The sequence below is a fragment of the Phocoena phocoena genome, chromosome 2 (genome assembly GCF_963924675.1).
Source record: "Phocoena phocoena chromosome 2, mPhoPho1.1, whole genome shotgun sequence".
NCBI classification, from domain to species: Eukaryota; Metazoa; Chordata; class Mammalia; order Artiodactyla; family Phocoenidae; genus Phocoena; species Phocoena phocoena.
In genome coordinates, this window is record NC_089220.1 from 142,658,925 (window position 1) to 142,677,349 (window position 18,425).

Below are 18,425 nucleotides of genomic sequence, written 5' to 3' on the forward strand. Positions count from 1 at the left end.
TCTTTTTTGGCCACGTACTGCATGGCATGTGGGATCTTAGTTCCTCGACCAGGGATCGTACCCACACCCCCTGCATTGGAAGCACGGAGTCTTAACCACTGGACTGCCAGGGAAGTCCTTGAGCAGATTCCTTATAATAAATCTCTCTATATATACACATATTCTATTGGTTCTATTCCTCTGGAATATCTTCACTTACACACAGGGAACCCCTAGAAGCAGATTCTTTGGGAAGCGAGTAAAATTGTGTTTGCTGTACTTGAGAATTTGAAAACAAGTTTTCTCTTTCTTGGTTAGGAATATCATGGGATGGTACTGAAGGTGACTATTCTCTGGCACACAGAGAAGTGACTTTTTGTGGCTTAAGAGTTTTCTACTAGAATATAACATGATCTCATAATCCAGTATTTTCTATTTCTTTTGGTCTTCTGTTTCAACTTCGCTCCTTCAATAGTAAATTATTAAAATGTGATTGCGGTTTTAAAGTAAGAAGAAATGAAAAATAATGCTATTCAGAGATTAAGTGTGATGAAGATGGAAGAAACAGCTTGTTCTTTAAGGACATCTTGAAATCTAAAGATTAGAGTGAGGGTGGGGATATGGTGGGAAGAGAGGCAGACAATATGGGTTAACAATTTAAAGAAACAGGGAATCGAGAGAGAAAATTAAAGAAGAGCTATAAAGAGAATAGCAGGGCAACAGTAGATGCCTTGCAACTCGGGCTTGAGCACGACAAAGGCAATGCATTTCATTCTGATAGTGAAGAGAAGGCTGAGACCTGGCTGGGGAAGGGAGAAGGAAGGCATAGAGATGGGTGAGAACCTGCTGCCTCTGAAAGTGCTCTGAGATAAGTTTATTTATCATGTAAGGGTACAATGAAGACCAAGTTGGGGCTTGGAGAAATGGCCACAGGCAGGCTTGGTATTTCCCTTTTCAGCAAAGCAGAACAGACTCTGATAATTAAGCTTTTCTTCTCTAACATATAATAATTCTGCAACTCAGAAGCCAATGAACTAGATGTTGTCCATACTAGGGATGGTTAAAGAAGCTAAGGAGTTTTAACCAGGAGAAACAGACATGACAGCTGTCTTCAGATATCTGAGAAATTGCCATGCGGAAGAGAAGATGCACTTCTGACCAATGAATAGATTTAACAGAGAGACAGATTTTGGCTCAATATAAGAGACATTTTCTAATAATTACGATTGTCACACCACGGAATGGATAACCTGGGGAATGTTGAGACCCCTACACACTGGAAGTGTTCAGGCTGGCATGCCATCTGCCAGAGATGCTGTCAAACCAGATGATTCTCTTTTAAAAATAACATTTTGCAACAATTATTAGAGTAGAATATGTCCACAGGAAGCTATTTGAAAAACAAAATACTAAGAAGAAAAGATGAATCCTTAACCCTACCGTACATAGTTGACCACTGTTAACAGTTTGATGTACTTCCATTTGGTATTTTTTTCTGGGCAATAGAAATCTATATGTGTACCTTGTAAAAGCATATATATATATGATATATATATATCATATGGTTTTCACAAAATACATGTGTACTACAAATACAATTGTGTGGCGTATTTTCTTTAAATTATATAAGATTTTTCTATGTTGTTAAATAATCTTTAGAAACATGATTTCAATGCAGTGCATGACAGTTTCTGTGGATGGAAATCTCTGTATAATGCTGTTCATAAAATTAATGTTTCATTGAACATCTTCACACACACACTCAGGTATACACACTCACATGCGCACACAGTCACACTCATACACACACACTCACATGCATACACACATATACACACACATACATTTTTGGTTCTGTTTCTTCTGCAGAATCTGACTGATATGCCAATAATATTATTTCTAACATCTGAATAATTGTGTTAAATCCCATACCATATCAGCAATACATAAATATTTAAATAAATATATATTTCTGTTTTATCATTTAGTACCATTGCTCTCAGACCACATCCTTCCCATATCTGAGTCCTTAACTTTTATTTACTGCTCAGTAGGTTGTGGTACTTCCTTGAGTGATGGGTTCATGAAGAATAAATACACTGAGGGGATAATACCTGAATCCTCACATGTTACATGATGGCTTAAGATTGACCTCACACACACCCTAATAAATCTCCAATGCTAATAGCCTTTTACAGGAGAAGACTTTCTAAACTTAGGGAAAAGTTCTTCTATGACTTCCTTAACCGTTTCTTCTCCATCCGCCCCATTTTCTCCTTTTGGGATTCCTATTATATTTTTAGTGGGATGGTTCCAGATAAGTTCAAATGAGATTAAACTTGTGGAGTGAGTTGACTTGCAGCCTTTTGGTGGTTTGAAGCTTGGAAAAGGAGACAAGAAAAATGAGGATGGATTGGAACCAAGATGGCGGAGTAGAAGGAGGTGCTCTCACTCCCTCTTGAGAGAACACCAGAATCACAACTAGCTGCTGGACAATCATCGACAGGAAGACACTGGAACTCACCAAAAAAGATACCCCACACCCAAAGACAAAGGAGAAGCCACAATGAGACGGTAGGAGGGGAGCAATCACAGTAAAATCAAATCCCATAACTGTTGGGTGGAAGACTCACAGACTGGCGAACACTTATACCACAGAAATCCACCCACTGGAGTGAAGGTTCTGAGCCCCACGTCAGGCTTCCCAACCTGGGGGTCTAGCAATGGGAGGAGGAATTCCTAGAGAATCAGACTTTGAAGGTTACTGGGATTTGATTGCAGGACTTCAACAGAACTGAAGGAAACAGAGACTCCACTCTTGGAGGGCACACACCAAGTAGTGTGCGCATCGGGACCCAGGGGAAAGAGCAGTGACCCCACAGGAGACTGAACCAGACCTACCTGCTAGTGTTGGAGGGTCTCCTGCAGAGGCGGGGGGTGGCTGTGGCTCACTGTGGGGACAAGGACACTGGCAACAGAATTTCTGGGAAGTACTCCTTGGCGTGAGCCTTCCCAGAGTCCGCCATTAGCCCCACCAAAGAGCCCAGGTAGGCTCCAGTGTTGGGTTGCCTCAGGCTAAACAACCAACAGGGAGGGAACCCAGCCTCACCCATCAGCAGTCAAGTGATTAAAGTTTTACTGAGCTCTGCCCACCAGAGCAACAGTCAGCTCTGTCCACCACCAGTCCCTCCCATCAGGAAACTTGCACAAGCCTCTTAGATAGCTTCATCCACCAGAGGGCAGACAGCAGAAGCAAGAAGAACTACAATCCTGCAGCCTGTGGAACAAAAACCACATTCACAGAAAGATAGACAAGATGAAAAGGCAGAGGGCTATGTACCAGATGAAGGAACAAGATAAAACCCCAGAAAAACAACTAAATGAAGTGGAGATAGGCAACCTTCCAGAGAAAGAATTCAGAATAATGATAATGAAGATGATCCAGGACCTCGGAAAAAGAATGGAGGCAAAGATCGAGAAGATGCAAGAAATGTTTAACCAACACCTAGAAGAATTAAAGAACAAACAGAGATGAACAATACAATAACTGAAATGAAAACTACACTAGAAGGAATCAATAGCAGAATAACTGAGGCAGAAGAACGGATAAGTGACCTGGAAGACAGAATGGTGGAATTCACAGCTGCGGAACAGAAAAAAGAAAAAAGACTGAAAAGAAATGAAGACAGCCTAAGAGACTTCTGGGACAACATTAAATGCAACAACATTTGCATTTTAGGGGTCCCAGAAGGAGACAATGAGAGTCCCGCGTACCACAAAAAAAAAAAAAAAAAATTCCAACAAACAAAAGTCCAGGACCAGATGGCTTCACAGGTGAATTCTATCAAACATTTAGAGAAGAGCTAACACCCATCCTTCTCACACTCTTCCAAAAAATTGCAGAGGAAGGAACACTCCCAAACTCATTCTATGAGGCCACCATCACACTGATACCAAAACCAGACAAAGATAACACAAAAGAAGAAAATTACAGACCAATATCACTGATGAATATAGATGCAAAAATCCTCAACAAAATACTAACAAACAGAAACCAACAACACATTAAAAGGATCATACTCCATGATCAAGTGGGTTTTACCCCAGGGATGCAAGGATTCTTCAATATATGCAAATCAATAAAGGTGATACGCCATATTAACAAACTGAAGAATAAAAACCATATGATCATCTCAATAGATGCAGAAAAAGCTTCCAACAAAATTCAACACCCATTTATGATAAAAACTCTCCAGAAAGTGGGCATAGAGGGAACCTACTTCAACAAAATAAAGGCCATGTATGACAAACCCACAGCAAACATCATTCTCAATGGTAAAAAACTGAAAGCATTTCCTCTAAGATCAGGAACAAGACAAGGATGTCCACTCTTGCCACTATTATTCGGCATAGTTTTGGAAGTCCTAGCCACGGCAATCAGAGAAGAAGAAGAAATAAAAGGAATACAAATTGGAAAAGAAGAAGTAAAGCTGTCACTGTTTGCAGATGACACGATACTATACATAGAGAATCTTAAAGATGCCACCAGAGAACTACTAGCACTAATCAATGAATTTGGTAAAGTTGCAGGATACAAAATTAATGCACAGAAATCTCTTGCATTCCTATACACTAATGATGAAGAATCTGAAAGAGAAATTAAGGAAACACTTCCATTTACCATTGCAACAAAAAGAATAAAATACCTAGGAATAAACCTACCTAGGGAGACAAAAGACCTGTATGCAGAAAACTATACAACACTGATGAAAGAAACTAAAGGTGATACCAACAGATGGAGAGATATACCATGTTCTTGGATTGCAAGAATCAACATTGTGAAAATGACTACACTACACAAAGCAATCTACAGATTCAATGCAATCCCTATCAAATTACCAATGGCATTTTTTATGGAACTAGAACAAAAAATCTTAAAATTTGTATGGAGACACAAAAGACCCCGAATAGCCAAAGCAGTCTTGAGGGGAAAAAACGGAGCTGGAAGAATCAGACTCCCTTATTTCAGACTATACTATAAAGCTACAGTAATCAAGACAATATGGCACTGACACAGAAACAGAAACATAGATCAATGGAACAAGATAGAAAGCCCAGAGATAAACCCATGCACCTATGGTCAACTAATCTATGACAAAGGAGGCAAGGATATACAATGGAGAAAAGACAGTCTCTTCAATAAGTGGTGCTGGAAAAACTGGACAGCTACATGTAAAAGAATGAAAGTAGAACACTCCTAACACAAAAATAAACTCAAAATGGATTAGAGACCTAAATGTATGATTGGACATTATAAAACTCTTAGAGGAAAACATAGGAAGAACACTCTTTGACATAAATCACAGCAAGATCTGTTTTGATCCACCTCCTAGAGTAATGGAAATAAAAACAAAAATAAACAAAAGGGACCTAATGAAAGTTCAGAGCTTTTGCACAGCAAAGGAAACCATAAACAAGACGAAAAGACAACCCTCAGAATGGGAGAAAGTATTTGCAAACGAAATCAACGGACAAAGGATTAATCTCCAAAATATATAAACAGCTTATGCATCTCAATATTAAAAAAACAAACAACCCAATCCAAAAATGTGCAGAAGACCTAAATAGACATTTCTCCAAAGAAGACATACAGATGGCCAAGAAGCACATGAAAAGCTGCTCAACATCACTAATTATTAGAGAAATGCAAATCAAAACTATAATGAGGTATCACCTCACACCACTCAGAATGGCCATCATCAAAAAATCTACCAAAAACAAATGCTGGAGAGGGTGTGGAGAAAAGGGAACCCTCCTGCACTGTTGGTAGGAATGTAAATTGATACAGTCACTATGGAGAACCGTATGGAGGTTCCTTAAAAATCTAAAAGTAGAATTACCATATGATCCAGCAATCCCACTGCTGTGCATATACCCAGAGAAAACCATAATTCAAAAAGAGTCATGTACCACAATGTTCATTGCAGCTCTATTTACAATAGCCAGGTCATGGAAGCAACCTAAATGCCCATTGACAGACGAATGGATAAAGAAGATGTGGTACATATATACAATGGAATATTACTCAGCCATAAAAAGGAACGAAATTGGGTCGTTTGTTGAGATGTGGATGGATCTAGAGACTGTCATACAGAGTTGAGTAAGTCAGAAAAAGAAAAACAAATATCGTATATAAACACATATATGTGGAACCTAGAAAAATGGTATAGATTAACTGGTTTGCAGGGCAGAATTTGAGACACAGACATAGAGAACAAACGCATGGACACCAAGCGGGGAAAGTGGTGGGGGGTGGTGGTGGTGATGGGGTGAACTGGGAGATTGGGATTGACATGTATACACTGATGTGTATAAAATTGATGACTAATAAGAACCTGCTGTATAGAAAAAAAAATTAAATTAAAAAAATCAATAAAACAAAGAACCCAATCCAAAATAAATAAATAAATAAATGTAAAAAAATGAAAAAAACAACAAAGAAACAAAGAAAAAGAAAAATGAGGATGATGAAAGGGATGAGATGATCTTGAGTCCCAGGTCAGCTCTGGGAACTGGACCGAAACCTTCCCATCTCCTCTCTGCATGAGCCAGATATGGCCATTACAAGGACACACAGAGGATGCCAAAGAGGTTGCTGGGTGCTGAGGTGCTAAGGTCACGCTGGGTCTCCAGGTCTTGTTCTCCATTTTTGCACATCTTTTCCTTCACATTCATCTTTTTATCTTTCTCTTTTGATTTCTGGAAATATTTCTTAAAATGATGTTCTAATTGATCTCTTTTCTGCATTATTTACTCTGATGTTCATATCTGAGTATTTATTTGAAAGGTAGCTTTCCTGATTTCAGATATTTCCTGTTCATTGATATACTTCTGGATCTCATTGAAACTAGAATAATGCTTCCCAGTTTTTAATTCTTATAGTGTATCTATTTCATAGGAATAATTTGCATGATTACTCACATTGGCCATCACCACCTCCCTTTTCTTAACCATTGTGCATTTTCATATATTGTGTGATTTTTCCATGTTGGATTATTCTTAGAGATTTTTGTTTTTTTCCTTCTTCCTTCCCTGTGGTACGCGGGCCTCTCACTGCTGCGGCCCCTCCCGTTGCGGAGCACAGGCTCCGGACGCGCAGGCTCAGCGGCCATGGCTCATGGGCCCGGCCGCTCCGCGGCATGTGGGATCCTCCCTGACCGGGGCACGAACACGTGACCCCTGCATCGGCAGGTGGACTCTCAACCACTGCGCCACCAGCGAAGCCCAATTCTTAGAGATTTTAATGATATATAACAGAATATAAACTCTCCCCAGGCAGGCATCATAACTGTCTTGTTCATCATTATGTTCCTTGTTCCTGAAATATTACTTTGCACATATGGTTGATAAACAGGGTTGTCATAGTGAGGCCACCTTCATTGCAAATTTATCTATTACACAGTTATATTTATTTCTAGTCATTCTACATTAAACTAGTTTTTCAAAAATTATAAAGTATATTATTCAATTTGAAGATATCAGTGAATTTTCCTTGCACCATAACTGCATTCTCAAAATACCATAAGTTAAATATTCTATCTTTTCTCCCCATTTTTTGTAATGTTAATTTTACTTAATGCTAAATCTTATACTAAGTCTATTTCAATGGTCTGTATATTTGTTCTTGAGCCAGTGCTCTTTTAATTGCTAGAACTTCATAACATATTTTCATATTTGAATTGCCAACTCTCCCCTCATTATACATTTGATTCAAAAAGCTTATTCAAAAATGTCTTGACCTTTCTTCCACATTCATTTGTCCACACAAACGTTAGGGTTTTCTTGTCAAGACAAATTGTGTGAATTTTTATTGTGATTATGCTATAGTTACAGATTTATTTCCCAGCAGAACACTAAAAGTCAATAAAGCAATAGTTGCTGAATTCTGTAGGAAGGAGGATGCAATCCAGATATTATTTCCCATGAAGATCATCTTTCAAGGGTGATGGAAACTGAGAAACATTCTCAAATATGCAAAAGCTCAGAAACATAGCATCCATGTGTTTTTGTTTAAAAAAATCCCTTAGATAGGACACCAAAATCCACAGGGAAGAAGCAAAATTAAGAGCTCAAGAATGAGGAAGTCATGATACACTAGAACTGATGAGGAGGATTTAAGCTTGTTCAACAGAGTATAAATCAAAATAGTAGTAAAGCAGATTGTAATGTTGAATGCGTGTGTATTTTTAAAATAATTCTTGAAATAGAGAACCACTTTACAAGAAAACACCTAAAACAAAGAGGCAAGCAAAGTAAAATACAAGGATAGGTAAAGATATTTAAAACAAATGAACATAAGAAGAATAGACTTGAAATCATAGCAATGTAGAATTTCAAACAAAAATATTATATAAGACAAACATGGTCATTTTATGTTGATGTCAGTTGACTTACTCCATAAGAGGAAGAAGAAAGTAGATGCATGCTGATAATCTATGAAAAACCCCAGGGAAGACCCCAGTGGATGGAAAAGGCAGCCTGGAACAAAAGAGAGCCTGGAGATGCAGAATAGGGCTGATGGGTAGAAGATTACATTGCAGGAAAACGTGGGGAGTCTTTTCTCTTTCAGATTTAACCTTGAGCAAACCGTTGCCATTGGGAGACAGAAAAACAGCAGTGCAAGCCCAGTACCCCATAAAACTATGTGATCACAACCAGAGGAGACAAATCTGAAAGCATTTCAAAGTCTGGGGAAGGGCAGACAGAGATGGGAAGGTATCCGACAGGGAGGATGGCAGAGAATGAGGCCGTGGTCAAGCTCAGGGACTGTCTTCTCTGAAGCACATCACCCAGACTTTGCTCCCTGAGTGTTTTGCCCTGGGTGCACATGACTTGCCAAGATGGCTGCTATCCTTAGTAAAATAAAATGGGAAATCCGTGAGAAAAGTGCCAAAATGTCTAAGACAATCTGCATACAAGAAAGAACATAAATTGCTGAGGTTTTATGGAGAAGAAAAAAGCAGGAATATAAAATAAATATAGAAATTAGTTTTAACTAACAGAGAATTTTGGTAGCACAAAATAGAAACAAGCAATTGTATGGTAAAACCAATTACAGATACAGGATGTGAAAAATACAAGAATTGGGATAACCAAACACAATGCATGAATTGAATAGCAAAATAGGTACAGCTGAAGAACAAATTAATAAGCAGAACAGGTTATGACCCTGTTTCAAAGGCATTAGGAAAAGTAGAGCAACAGAAAATAATAAGGGAAAAGTTAACGTAGTTGATTCACTACAATGACAATAACAAATGGAAAACGTAATTTACACAGAAGTATTTACAATAGCAGCCAAAACAATCAAATTCTTAGTAATGAGTCTAACAAATGTAAAGGACTTGCACATATCAATATCAAAGTTCACTGAAAGACATAAAGAAGACCTATATGAATGGAGAAACACCCCATGCTCATGGTTAGGAAGATTTTACATCAAAATGATGTTAATTTTCCCTAAATTAATCTAGATTGAACGCAACTCCAATTAAAAGAGTTTTTCATGGAACTTGACAAAATGGTACTAAAAAGCCAGACATGTTTGAAAAAGAAGAATAAGGGGAAGATCTGTATTTGACTAGAAATCAGGACTTACTCTGCAGCTGTATTATCTAGAACAGTGTGTTGTAAACACAAGGATGAACAAATTACCCAATGGAATAGAATTGTATTAATCAATCAGATGCCACTTTATAGCCACCGGATCAGTCAAATAAGAAAACTGAATGACGTTTTTTGTTGACAACAATGCTGAAAACAAGAACCTTTCCCTGCTGGGGCAAGCAATTTGGCCCAAGCAAAATTTCACAGACACAGTAACCCACCAATCACTTTCCTGAGTGTCTACCCTAGAGCAGGGGTCCTCAGCCAGAGCAGTTTTGCTTCCCAGGAGACATTTAGCAATGTCTGGAGATATTTTTGGTTGTCACAATTAGGGGGACGGTATCGGCTTCTAGCGGATAGAGGCCAGGGATGCCCGCTAAACATCCTGTAACACACAGGGCAGTTCACAACAACTAAGAACTATCCCTCCCAAATGTCAACGGTTCTGAGGTTGAGAAACCCTGCCCTAAAGAAAGGCTTACATAGGTGTGGAAAGGGGCTTATATGAAGTAGTTCATCATAATGCACTGTTTGTACAAGTGGGGAGTTGGAACATATGAGGATCTAATACAAAATCAAATAAACTGTAAAATATTAAAGTACGCAGCAGATGGAAGCAACAGAAAAAAACACAACAACATTCCATCCCCAGAGGAATACAACTGAGAGCTCAGAAACTAATGCTCACATTATAGAACTTTTATAAATGATAAAGGTAACATAACAGATCACTGGGGGAAAAAAAGTGACTATCCAATAAATTAAGCCAGAAAATATATTAATCATATAGGGGAAAAATTAGGTTGTATCCTTACTTTACACTGAAGACCCAAAATCAACTCCAAAAGGATTAAGAGCTTAAATGTCAAAAGAAGGTAGTACTTTTTCGTAGAAAATATAAATGAATATCTTTCTGCCCTCGGGATTGGGAAAGATTTCTTGAACAGGAACAAGAAGGGTTAAACAGAAAAGAAAAGAAAAGATGGCTAAAGTTGGCTATCTTGAAATCTTAATCTTACAAAAATTAAAAGATGTTACGAACTGGGAGAAGATATTTGTCACTTAGAAAAAGCTACATTATTCAACAACTTTTACTGGGGGAAAAATGGCTCACTTAATGAAGGAATATCATTTTGGGTTTCTATCATACAATATATGCAAATTTCAACTCTAGGTGTATTAATAAAATCTATAAAGATTTGTTTGTTTTTTGTTTAACCTTTAGATGGCAAAGGTCTTTCTAAGCTCCCAAAGGCATAAAACTCTAAAAGGCTTAATTTTATACATGACTAAATCAAAATTAAGGATATCTGTTTAATAAAGGACACCCATAAAATTAACTAATACAATTACTGGTTATATTGAACATTTCTTCACATTCAAGTTAGCCATTTACGGTTTCCTTCTGTGAAATGTATTGTCATATCCTTCACCCATTTTCCCGAGTTTTCATCACTAGGGCAGATTTCCCTCCACGTACGCACTACAGTGGTCACTGCCATCAATGTTTGGAAAGGGTAAGAGAAATTACATCCCTCAGGTGGAGTCACCTTCTTATTCTTAAGTTCTTCTAACTTTCCATAAAGAAATCTTTAGCCTGCACTCTTGCGAAAGACAAAACATACCTCTTCCTACAGCTTATCTGCATCCACTTTTTTTTTTTTTTTTTTTGCGTTACGCGGGCCTCTCACTGTTGTGGCCTCTCCCATTGCGGAGCACAGGCTCCGGACGCGCAGGCTCAGCGGCCATGGCTCACGGGCCCAGCCGCTCCGCGGCATGTGGGATCTTCCCGGACCGGGGCATGAACCCGTGTCCCCTGCATCGACAGGCGGACTCTCAACCACTGTGCCACTAGGGAAGCCCCTGCATCCACTTTTTTATATTCACAGCACATAACTATATGTTATGTGCTGTGAATGAAAAATTGCCATCGGTTTTCTTTAAAAAAAATAATTTGCCCCTTGAACTGCAAAAATAACACATCCTCATTTTAAAACGCCAACACTACAGAGATATTTAGAGGAAAGAGTTAGTAATGTTCCTCCACCTACTCTCTAATTTCACCCACTCCCCTGCCCTCTGAGATAACAAATGTTAACAATGTGAAGTATATGTTTTCATATTTTCCTCTCTGTCTGTTCACATATACTGTTGGTTTACATTAAACATTTAAATATCTATGACCTCATCTTTGTGGATTGATGGGAAACCACAGCTCTTGTCTGGTATCTCTTTGTTTCACAGTTAATTTTAGTGGTCAAGTAGTGAGTAAAGACCCAAAAGAATGTGTGGCCAAATAACCAACTGAACCATGGGACGATGTCTCAAGGAGATCACCCTCTTTGGTTTCTTTTTGTTTTTGTTTTTGTTTTCTTGTGGTACGTGGGCCTCTCACTGTTGTGGCCTCTCCCGTTGCGGAGCACAGGCTCCGGATGCACAGGCTCAGCGGCCATGGCTCACGGGCCCAGCCGCTCCGCGGCATGTGGGATCTTCCCGGACTGGGGCACGAACCCGTGTCGCCTGCATCGGCAGGTGGACTCTCAACCACTGCGCCACCAGGGAAGCCCTGCCCTCTTTGGTTTTCATATAGAATTTCCAGTGAGCGAGCAGAATTAGCTAGACTGGCAGCTCAAAACGTTTTGTACTAGAAAACAGATCCAGTCAGAAGATTTTGAGTAAAACCCACTTTTCTACTACAAACAGCTCTCCAGATTTAAGAGAAAAACTTCTCAGGGGATACTAATAAAGCGACAGACATCTGCTCTCTAATCACTGTGAAATCATAAGCAAAATATTCACTGTTAAAAAATTGTCACTTGTCGAACATTTACACTGCTAGCATGAATGACCCCTGCAGGGCATCCCAGTCTCATTGTGAAGCCCCATAGGAAACACAGAGGGATGTAAGCCTTAATCAAGTAGAAGTGAATCGAGTATAATCTGGTTACAAGGACCAGATTTCACAGCAGTCCCCACGCCTGCTGCTCTGATCATTTCAGTGGAATCACTCCAATTCAGGCCTGATATTTGCTGAAGCTTACTTATTCTCCATGGCACAAAACCAAACTACAGAGAGATGCCTTCACTACATGCTAGTCTCGACAGGTACAAATATTTGAGAGGTTCCTGTGTACATCTATTCCTTGAACATGAAATGAATGTGAACTTGTGAGGTTTGGAGATATCAATGAATAGAATTGCTTGATCACCCAAAAGACTTGCTTCGTGGGTGTGTTTAGAAGTGGAGAGGTGTGATGTGACTTATCAGCAAAGGGAGTGTCCATGGCAACCAGCCCCAGGTTTCCTTGGAGATACTGTTCTTTGGCAGGGAGCCAGTCCAGGATAGAACAATGACACAACCTTTGCACAGGGACAGATTGCTCGAGACTTGCGTATGGTGCTATAAACGAATGGGAGCTCCACATATAGAAACCATACAGCAAACATGTCAAAACTGAGGATTCTAAAACAGAGTCTTGAAACAGGGTTCATACCGGGCCCTAATTTCAATTGAGCAAAAGGAGCTACATGATTAAACCTTTCAGGCAATTCCTCCAAAGATCACCATTTACCAATTAATTAAATAAATATTTTCCCAAAATATAAAAACATGAAATACGAACACATTAGAGAAACAAAAAGAAATGAACATAATAATATTTTTTAATGGACAAATATCCTTTTTCTTAAATTAATTTATTTATTTTGGTCTCCGTTGCTGCGCACAGGCTTTCTCTTTGTTGCGGCAAGCGGGCTTCTCATTGCAGCGGCTTCTCTTGTTGCAGAGCACAGGCTCTAGGCACGCGGGCTCAGTAGTTGTGGCTCGTGGGCTCTAGAGTGCAGGCTCAGTAGCTGTGGCTACGGGCTTAGTTGCTCTGCAGCATGTGGGATCTTCCTGGACCAGGGATGGAACCCGTGTCCGCTGCACTGGTAGGCAGATTCTTAACCACTGTGCCACCAGGGAAGTCCTGAACATAATAATCTTGATATTGGCACTTTTAGAATCATCTAGGTCTCTCTCTTTCCTAAGGAAAGCTACTGTTTACATCCTTGTGTCTCTTTTATTTTTCTGCCTTTTACTTTAGATAGCTTCTCTATTTAGAAAAAAGTAGGAGACAGGGATTGAGATTTGGGACATTAGAATAGTTGAAGAGACTCTGAGGATTATGCAATGAAATCTCAGATGAGAATTGAACAGCAATGTAGATGAAAGCAGAATTAACAGCCTGACTACTCAGTGCACCCAGTTTCTCTCATGACTAATACAAAATTATTTGTGCTAAATTGAACCAATGTTTATGCTGTGCAAATAGCCCAGGAGACCCGTAGTCAAATCCCTCTGTATAGACTTAGAGCCTCGCTGACATTCATTGTGTATTCCGTGTGTGTGTGTGCAGTGCATGCGTGTGTGTGTGTGTGTGTGTGTTTTCTTCTTGGGGAAAAGAAAAGAAAACAAATTGTGACTTTTAACCATTATTCTCAACTTGAGACCCATAATGATCTGCGTGCATTGTTCTCAGAAAGGTCAATGTTACATTTTAGGAACAAATGGACATGAAACAGCTGACACGGTTTCTGGAAGAAAACTCTTGTTCAAAATATGTACCAGCTTACTCTACTACAGCTGCTAAAGAATCGTAAGGGAACTGCCCATTAATCTCACTTGAACTGGGGGGATAATGTTCTGTTTGAAGGTATCACTTCACATCCTTGATAATGGAGTTCTCATTGGATAGTATCACTGCTCATCATTTTTGCCTTCAGAAAGGTATTAGGAGGAAAAGAACCCCTCTCCTGTTTGAATTAAAATGACCTAAGACCTCATATCTGTCCCACACACAGAAAAAGGAGGTTTTAGCTCTGCTCAGATATAAGAAATAAGAATTAATCTCAAAAAGCAGTGGGCTGAATACTCAGATGGAGTATTTGACTATTCTTAGATGCACTATAAGGGGTGTGTGTGTGCAGAAAATAAATGAGCAGTGGTATAACCATTTGACTGGTCTCTAAGCTTCTTGGCATCTTGCAATTTTGCCTCATTGTTCATTAAAATATTCAAATATGTCTAGTCCACAGAATGAAGTCCCCTCAAATTGATTTGGTCAAGCACCTAATATAATAAATCATTCATAGAGCAGGGCAACATTCCAAATTCTCTCTTGGTTAACCAAACACGTGAAGGATTACTCTGCTCAGAGTTAAAGGCTAGGCCTGTAAACTGCCCAGGGGAACAGTCCATCGTTCAAGCCTGCTTCAGTGGCATACTGGTAAATGTTTAACAGTCAGCTCTCTAGGGGGGAAATGCCCTGATTTGTAGCATTTGCCAAATTCCATGGTGTAAAACTTCCACCAGGGCTGATTTCAAGCTACTGAGGGTTTTACAAATGACTTGCAAAATTCCTGAAAGTATGACATTCAACTCTTGCAAATTGGCATGAGGCAATCCCAGCACACCATTGCAGACGGGTTTCCAAATGATCACCGAAGTAATGGCAGTATATTCTAAGTGCAGACAAATTTACCAAATGCAGCAAGAAATAAACATCCTCTTACAGATGGAGTTTAGGTCCAAAACTGTAATAGCCTGTTGTAGAACTGGTTTCCACAAAAGGTTCAAAGTTGGTGAAGAGCCATTCTATTTTGGTTTATGTTTTATTTTTAGTCATGAAAGAAATGGCTTGCTCATTATAAAACAGTTGGAAAATGCAGAAAATAATTTTCCTTGGAAGCCCAAGGCAATGTCTCTCGGGAACTAATTTGAAGGTCACTGACAGGAACTGAGAAATGACCCAGGGCTTAGAAAATCTGAAACACATTTTCTGATCTGTCCCATAATCTGTAAATTGATTTCACCAACCCTCCTTGTCTTGTACAGTACTTTGCCTCTAATACTGAGATAAAGACCTTTGTGCTCCACAGAATGTATTTGAATCCCCAGGAGAGGGTTTGCGTGATCGGGAGGAAAGGTGACATACAATGATGTGTGACCCTATCCTGACCTTATCATTCTGACCATCACCTATTGAAACAAAGGCGCTCCCCCAGCTGATAAACAATGAAATTGGTAAGATACAGATGGAGGTTCAAATCACTGTTAGTATGAGTATACAAATTAATATTAAGATATATATCCTTCATTTATTCAATTAAAAAAATGTTTTGGAGGTAATATGGTCATCCAAACACAGTCTCTGCCCATGTGGAATTTATAGACTAGTGGAGAAAAGACAGCATGTAATTACGCACACAAAAGTACATAATCACCAATTCTAGTAAATACTATACCTGAAAAGGGACAAAATATTATCAGCGTATGCAGGAGTGATGTTTGATTTGAGATACAGAGGATGAGTGGGAATGAATTAGGAGAAGGGGATAAAAGGGAAGAATATCCCAAGTAGGGGAAGTTGTTTGCGCAAGGACCCTGAGGTGGGGAAGGGGGTGGAGCCTCTCCGGAACTGACCTTTTGCTGGTGTGGCTGGAGAGGGAGTGGGGAGGGGCAGCAGAGCAGATGGGACTGCAGAAGTAGTGCCAGGCGCCAGGTCATGAGGGCCATGAAACGAGAGGTTCAGAAGTCAATGTAATTGGTCTTCATCATAGAGATTTAGTGTTACAGCTCATGGCCACGAAAACTGCTCTGTAGAGCAGGTCAGGATGAAGGGACTCAACTTCTGCTTAATACCTCCCTTTTAAGGGAGGATCAATACATACTAATTAATTTTCGACCTTCATTTAAAAAATGTTTTTCTAAAAATTTTAAATTAACTAAATTTAATTAATTAATTAATTTTAATTTAATTGGTATCCAAATTAAAATAAAATGCATAATTTCTAATGTGAAAGAAAAAAGAAAAGTTGATCAAGAAATTGTTATGAAAACAAATAAATTAGAAAGCAACCATTCTTATCCTCTTCCAGACTTACCCTGTTGTATCTTTAAACAGAATATCACTCTCTGGGTTGACATTTTTTCAAATTAAGTATAATAGGAATATATTTCAATCTTGGTTTTACATTTAGGAAGAGGTGGAATTTTATTAAATATTTTTTTGCCAATTGCTATTTTTCTATGATCTACTAACATGACTGAATGTGTTAACAAATTTTATGACATCTAATTAACCTTGCATCTCTGCAACAAACCCTTCTTTTTACACACTTTCTGCTCTGACTAAAAATACTTACCATTTTACTGGAGGTGCCAGCCAAGATAATGAATAAAAATAAATACAATAAAGACATATTATTATTAACACAGATCATGGGAATATGTACCTGAAAAAACGAAAATGATCAACTAAAAAAAGTGATTGTACAAAAAATCAGATTGAATTAGTTTCAGAAAGAAAAAGATAATAAAATTCATCTGGTATAATGCTTATGTGAGAATCTCTTTCTCGCTCTTTCTCTTTCTTTCTCTCTCTCTCTCAACATGGGATGGACTTGATCTCTTAGATTTTTAAATAAATAGTTTGGAGACAATTGGGTAACTACATATTCATACAAGTTAGATCTGGACCTCAACTCAATCACTAAAACAAATCTCAAATGGTTTAGAGGTAAATGTTAAATGGACCCATAAACGAATGAGAAGAAATGATAAACCTATGTTTATATGTGAAAGACTTTCTGACAAAAAGTTGGGAAGCATTTCAGAAAAACTGATTGATTTGATTATATAAAAACCCCAAACTTGCATACATTTAAAAATGTGACAAACACAGTCAAAAGGCAAACAAAAATTGAGGCAAAGATTACAAATGTATGCAATAAGTGATTGGTTTCTTAGAAGTTTAAGAAAAAAATTAAAAATCATTGAAAATATCAAAATCCTTTTGAGAAGAGTCATAAATATGAAATTTGGACAAGGAGAGAAAATCAGTGATAGCAAATACAGATCATCCTCAACTTTCGATGGGGTTTTGTCCTGATAAAACCATCATAAGCTGAAAATCTCGTTAAGTCAAAAATGCATTTAATTCACCTAACCTACTGAAATCACAGCTTAGAAGAAGATGTGGTATACATATACAATGGAATATTACTCAGCCATAAAAAAGAATGAAATAATGCCATTTGCAGCAATATGGATGGACCTAAAAATTATCATACTAAGTAAGTCAGACAGAGAAAGACAAATATCATAATATTACTTATATGTGGAATCTAAAGTATGATTCAAATGAACCTATTTACTAAACAGAAACAGACTCACAGACATAGAAAACAAACTTACGTTTACCAAAGAGGAAAGGTAGTGGAGAGAAGGATAAATTAGGAGTTTGGGATTAGCAGATACAAACTACTATATATAAAATAGATAAACAACAAGGTCCTACTGTATAGGACAGGGAATGATAGTCAATATCTTGTAATAACCTATATAGGAAAGAATATGAAAAATATATATATATATATATCTCCACATATATACATATAACTGAATAACTTTGCTGTATACCAGAAACCAAGACAACATTTTAAATCGACTTTACTTCAATTAAACAAAATATATTAAAATTAATAAAAAAGTGACATGATCTGATATACATTTTTGTATATCATTTTGAAGGATCCCTCTTGCTACTGTAGGAGGGATCAAGGTGAAAGCAAGGGGACTGCCTAGAAGCCTAGTGCAGTTTCTAGTTAAGAAGTATTAGTGGCTTGGACTAGGGTAGTAGCCAAAAAAGTGGTGGAATACTGGATACGTTTTGAAGGAAGAATTGACGTCATTTGCTGAAAAAAATTAGAAGATGTAACAAGACTACAAATTTTTGCTT